The sequence below is a fragment of the Phoenix dactylifera genome, chromosome 9, assembly GCF_051530095.1.
Source record: "Phoenix dactylifera cultivar Ajwa chromosome 9, Ajwa_hap1_PhDact_Kaust_v1.1, whole genome shotgun sequence".
NCBI lineage: Eukaryota > Viridiplantae > Streptophyta > Magnoliopsida > Arecales > Arecaceae > Phoenix > Phoenix dactylifera.
The window spans coordinates 18,468,809-18,475,752 of record NC_143198.1 but is presented as its reverse complement, the minus strand read 5'-3'; positions in this window follow the sequence as shown (position 1 = coordinate 18,475,752).

The following is a 6,944-nucleotide window of genomic DNA, read 5'->3' as shown; positions in this document are numbered from 1 at the left end:
ATTATTGTCTTGAGTTATATGATTCATATTCTGGCAATAATTTGACATGCAACTCAGAGTACACTAAGGAAAAAGAATATTTGAGTATCATTTGTTGCAACCTTTGTGCTTAATGTTTCATTACTTTGCAACCTTTTTGATGTTGTCAAAAAGGGGGAGAAATATTTGAGTATGAGTATATGCTCATAATGTTTTATGTGTTGAATTGAATACAAATCAGCCTAAATTGAAATATGTGATTGTGTTAAGCTGATTAAATCTAAAGCATTATCATGAAGTATGTTTTAAATATATATGTTTTCTACTTCATGCAACTTAGCTATGCACTACTTCTAGAACACAATATATTTTATATTGCATATACTCCAAGTTTTGTCATCATCAAAAAGGGGGAGACTGATGACCCAAAGATTGATTTAAAGATTGATTTTGATGATCACAAAACCTTGAAGTATAAATACTAACGTTTGTGTTGCAAGGAGAAAGATAGTTATTTTGCAAGGAATATAGCAAGTTGGAAGAACACAAGAAGGCCTCCAAAGCTCTCAAGAAAAGTTGGAAGAAAGCTACAATTTATTGACCCAAGTTTCAAGTTCAAAGGACTCAAGTTGGAAGAGCAAATTCAAAGGAAAATCCAAAAGAATAGTCCCCGAGTCGACTCCTGAGGAACTCGAGTCGACTCCTGAACTGCGCGAGTCGACTCCGATGTTCACCGAGTCGACTCCAGGGTAGTATGAGTCGACTCCTAGGAGTCACAGGCAGAAAAGTCAGAGAGCAGTTTTCGGGTCTGAGATTCGAGTCGACTCCAGTGGAACGCGAGTCGACTCCGATGGTTGGCAAGTCGACTCCAAAGAAAGTGAGAGTCGACTCTCAGAGAAATACAAGGCAAAAAGTCAGAGAGCCAATTTCAGACACTGAGAGCCGAGTCGACTCCCGCAAAGTCCGAGTCGACTCCAAGACAGCGCAACCCCAAAGACAGAAGACGGTATTTTCGTCTCTAAGAGGCGAGTCGACTCCAAGACAGTTCGAGTCGACTCCAAGGCAGCGCGACCCCAAAATACAGAGGATCAGTTTTCGGGCTCTGAGAGCCGAGTCGACTCCAAGAGAATCCGAGTCGACTCGAGGAAGAAAATCAGAAAATATGTCCTCTGGATTCCTGAGAATGAGCCGACCCCTAAGTGCCCGAGTCGTCTCCAGCTATTGGCGAGTCGACTCCAGTTTGGTCCGAGTCGACTCTAGGACAAAGCGAGCACATTAATTCAAATTTGGAACAGTGGCCGAGTCGTCTCCAGTCAAGCACGAGTCGACTCCTGCAACAGGCGAGTCGACTTCAGATCGCGCGAGTCGACTCCGATCCCAACGGAAATATTGTCAGGAGGTACAGACTGTATCCAACGGCTCTATTTTTGTCTCTAACGGCTAGATTCTTGTTTCCACGCCATCTAAAGCTATAAAATCAAGAGGAGAGCTAGGGAAGAAAGTATGGAAGTGGGAAAGAGCATTTAGAGAAGAGATCTCAAAGAGATTACAAGGAAAATCTCCCATAAGCACAAAAGGGCCATCCAAAGTGAAATAGAGAGAAGAAGAGCATCCAAGTGAATCCCAAAGCTTCCTCTCCATTCGTGTGCTGCCTCGGTGATCCTCTACTTCGTGCAAAATCAGAAGAGGGTCAAGTGAAGACGAAGCCGAGTTCCTCCATCTACGAATTAGTTTGAGGGCTTCTTCCCTTTACCTTACTTATTTATATTTGCTATATCTGCTTAAGTGAGAAGCTTGTATTTGTCTTTAAACCTTTGTTTTAATATCTTGTAACTTGATTCAATCCTTGAATCAAGGGGTTAAGGTTTGTTGGTGAGCCAAAGGGAAAACCAACGGTGTTAGGTTGTGGTTGGTGAGCCTTTGGGAAAACCAACTGGGTTGATTGTGAACCCGGAAAACAATCGTTGTAAGGTTGTGGTTGGTGAGCCTGTGGGGAAAACCAACTGGGTTTGATTGTGAACCCGGAAAAACAATCGGTTGGTTCTAGTCGGTGAGCCTGTGAAAACCGACCGAGTTCGTTGTTATCTCGCAAAACAACAAGTTGGGTTGTGAGCTTGTAAAACAACCGGCTGTAATCTGGAGGATTATAGTGAAATTCCCAAGAGGTCTTGGGGAGTGGATGTAGGTGCTGGAGTGCACCGAACCACTATATGTTTGTTGTGTTTGCGATGCTTTTTGTCATTGTCTAACTTGCTCACTTACTTACTTAGATAAATTGCTTGCTTAACTCTTATCTGCGCATCCTTTAGTTGCAAGCATATTCAATCTACTTAATCAAGTCTCATTCAATAAATCAAACTGTTGCTAAGTTTAAATTCCACTGTGCATCTATACAACTTAGCATAATTAATTGAAAAGTTTTAGAAGTAGTATAAAAGATTTAAAAGACCCAATTCACCCCCCCTCTTGGGTTGTATCTACTGGGCAACATAATAATATATATATATATATATAGTTATAGATCTCAATTTCTTAATCATAGTTTTTCAGCAATGTATACATGAAGCCCAATAAATTTTTTAATATCAAAATGAAATCATATATTTAAAAAAATATTTGTTTGCAATCAAGATCATCGAAAGACACATCATTTGGACCAATATTAGTACACTTTAAAGATAAGAAATGATATGTTTCAGATGCGTATCGGGGCAAGCAATCAAGGCATTATATTGGGTACACTTTATAATGATATGTTTCAGATCTTTAGTACACTTTAAAGATCATCGAATTATTCTATTTTTCTTAAGTTAAGATTTTATTTAGAAATCATATTGAGTTTAAGCTTTTATACAAAATCAAATTCTGAATTTCATAAAGATTTTCAATAGAGGCTTTCAAAGTTATAATTTGAGATATGTATCTTTCACATTGTAGCTCATCTTAAATTATTAAGATTGAAAACACATATTTCAAACATATAAGAGCATATTCAGAATATTTGTATTTATGTTGAGTTTTGGTATGAATTAGAACATTATATACCAAAGTTAAGCAAGTTGAAGGATAAAACAAACTCAATTCATTTTGCCTAAATAGAGATATCCTTCTCTTCTTCTTTTTACAAATTTATTCACCTTTCAGATTTTAACAATGATTGTGAACGACAAATCTGAAATTTCTTTTCAATAATACCAAAAAAAAAATTATGTAGTATTCCAAACATTCAATCAAATTATCCAAGCATGAAGCATTACAAAATATTAAGAACCCATAATTCAAGACATCATGCCACATGCAAAATATATTATGTGTTAAGTCATGCATTAAAATAATAAGAACAAGCATGTCAAGGATCAAAATCAATTCTTTTCAAATAAACTCCCCCTATTTAAATATAATCAATTATGGATTTTATCCCTTCCAAATGTGCCGAATATATTATGCTTGTTTTGCTTTTCCTTAAGATTGGAGTACTTGCCTTTGCTTAGATTTTTCATCTCTTGAATAATATCCATTTTCTTTTCTTTATCTCTCTCTTTTTATTATTCTCAAGTAATTTACATGAAAGAGCAGAATAAAGAAATAATCTTATGTATCATATAGATGTATATCATGCAAACAACATTTTCATTGTGCTCAAGGATTCATAACTTCTCACAAGTTATTTTAAATCAAAATTTTATGCATATACTTGTGTATTTCATGGTTATGATATAGGCAAAGAAATATTTTAGTTTGAGCAAACCATGAAACAATTTCTAAAAGCATAAGTCAATTAATGCATATATAGACATGATATCTAGAAATTAATATTTAAAGATTTTAATCATGCCACAATAAGATTTAAGTTATTGACTTTGCTTAGCTAATTTATGAGAGAGGTCTCTAAAATTACCGATTCATTCTGCATTCTTCAAGTCAGATACCTACTAGATTTCTTATGTATGAACTTTTGGCTGAAGAAGGTCCTCTCTCTTGTTTGCAGGTGAATGTTTATTGTATCTTACATGGAGATATCCTTCAAGTTGAAATCTCTCATTTTCTTGCTCAAGGATCCTGCATTATTAACAAAATTCTTTTTTTTCTCGAAGGAAAGTCATTAGTTTCTTCAAGATACAAAACATTCATATAGCATATTTCTTAACTAGGTGACTCAATCGTAAGATATGACAACAATTGAATGTTGAGTCATTTTACTCAAGAGATTGCCAAATATAAGCAAACACATGTCACTTGAACTTAAGAGATAGTTTCATTAACCAAGAAGGTTCAAAGACAAGCATGTGAAGCAATAGGAAGATTTATCAAGGTCAAATCAATTTTTTATTTTCAGAATCAATTGAGCTTAAATTCTATTTGCTTAAGATAATTATTAATAAGACATGTTAGCTAAGTTTTAATCAACTTTATCTTAAACAGTTGTTTCTATCAAAATTCTAATTATGATTTATTTGTTATCAATAAAATATGATTCATTAAAGTTAGATTGAAGTCTTGCACAAGGTCACATAATGAGCATACAATCTGGTCTACTAGCTGCATGATAAAATAATTATTCTATCATGCTTCAATACAGCTTTAAAACAATAGATCTACTTTGCACATCCTTTTCAAATTCTACAAGATTGGGTCATAGACATACCTTCTTCATGCCAATCTTCTATAAGAGTTTTCTTGTGGACTAACTTTGGTCAATGAAGATCCCCTTTCTTGTTTGTCTTAATTTGGAGTTTGAGAGAAGATGTTAATTCATTCATCATACATATTTCAAACTCACCTTACATGAGCTAAGTAAAATCTTCATATAACTCTTCATTAGTAGAACCAAAAATGATGTCATCAATGCATACTTTGAGCAAATAAGATATCACAAATTCTTCTTTTTGATGTATAGATTTATCACTATTACTTTCTATCAAAAAGATTACTTAAGCTTTTATATCATGCTTTTGATGCTTGTTCCAAATTATATATTGCTTTAACATATTTGTAATGAGTGTTTTCAAATATGGTGGTTATTTAACATAGATCTTCTTTTTAATGAAATAACCACATAGGAGTGCATTCTACACATTCATTTGACAGAATATAAAGCTCATGAAGCAAGCAAATGATAATGGTGATCTTTACTTCTAATCATGCAAGGATTTCATCAAGATCTAATTCATCTTTTCTTGATTGAATCTTTTAGTAGTCACCAATTTTTCTTCATTAAGTGCATTTCTAAAAACTCAATTTGGTTCTAATTATTAACAAGTTTTCCGATTTTATCGGCAAGATTTCAAATTCTCTCTCTTTTAAAAAATGATTTAGTTTAACTTGACCAATTATAATCTTGCTCATTCTTCTTAAGGTGTTTTAGTTTTAGATTGTTATATGCAAGCAAAAAGATTAACATATACACATATAATCTGATTTTAGTGACTTGATGAAAGATCATTAGTCTCATAAAGAATAAAATGAATTGATATTTCTACAACTAGGATCGTTTCATTGAATATTCTATATGCATTGCTTGATGAATGATATCCAAAGATAGAAGTATCTTTATCAGATTTGGCATTATTTTCAAAAGAACATATCAAGAATAACGTGTATGACTGAAAAATATGAAAGATATGCAATGGTTCATTTTCCATTTTTCAGAAGATCAAAAGGAGTTTTCATCAAAAAATAGATCTAATAGAAATCATATGTATGACAAGCAGTGATGATAGCTTTTAAAAAATTATTTAAGTAGATGACTATCATACACAATTGTCTTTTTTATTTCTTGAAGAATTCTATTAACCCTATTTTACTTAAGGTGTCCTTGGTGCTGAAATAATTAATTTCTGTATAAACTTTATCAGGATTTTGGTTTTCAACACTGTGCCATGATACCTTCACAGTTTAGAAACCTTTATCATTTGAAACACTTTTACAAGATTTAGCAAATACAGAAAATATTTCAATTTTATTTGCCAAGAACAAATCCAATGTAAGCTTTTGAAAACTTAGTGATGGAAACAACATTTTTTAGATTTAGAAATTGATTCTTGTTTGTTTTCTTAGTTAACATGCATAGCAAACTTTGACCTTTCAGAAGATAATCTAAGTAAGGCAATGGCAAGGTCTTTTGAGATTAAGTACATACTAGCATGAGTTGATTTTATATGCCAAAGATGGTTTCTTTAATCTTGGTATTCATAGTGCATATATTCAAAAGCATACCAAGTACACATTATCATATCTATGATCAATAAACAATAATGCCATGGATAAAAACTCTCAATCAAGCATATAGAGAATTCATAGAGTTATTCTTAATAAATTGATTAATCATTTAGCAACTTATCCAATAGTGAGTAAAGCATACTATAAAATGAAGTGATTTGATTATATTTCCAAAAGTATTTTTTATATCACAAAATTGATCAATACTTGCAATTCAAATTTTAATCAAATACTAAAGCAAAAATAATGATGAGATGCAAGGATTACTGATTTCATTATTATTATTTTTTTATTTAAAATTACTTTTCATAAGTATATTTTAAGTTTCATTTTTGACGTGTGTCTAGAGCACCCATTTGTATGAAAGTTCTATTTGTTCCATGGGTATCTTGGCACACCTATGTCTACATCCTCATAATTTCATTTTGGGTACCCAAGCTTGCTTGGGTCCTTGAGAGTTAGGACATATGGTTCCTTTTGGAACCCAAATCTGTTTAAAAGTAATAACTTTTCCATTTGATTTAATTGTACTAGAACTATAGGTAAGGTTGTTATGTCCATTCTTTTGATGTTTGAAATACGTTATCCTTTTTGATGATTTGCTTGACAAATTTAAAACCTTTTTCTTTTGGGATTCATTGCTAAGTGAAGGAGTTAAGCCAAATTTTGATTTATCAAAATCAGCATGTTGGCTTTCAAACATCATTTTTAATCTTTCTGAACTTACAGTGAACTTGTTAATAAGA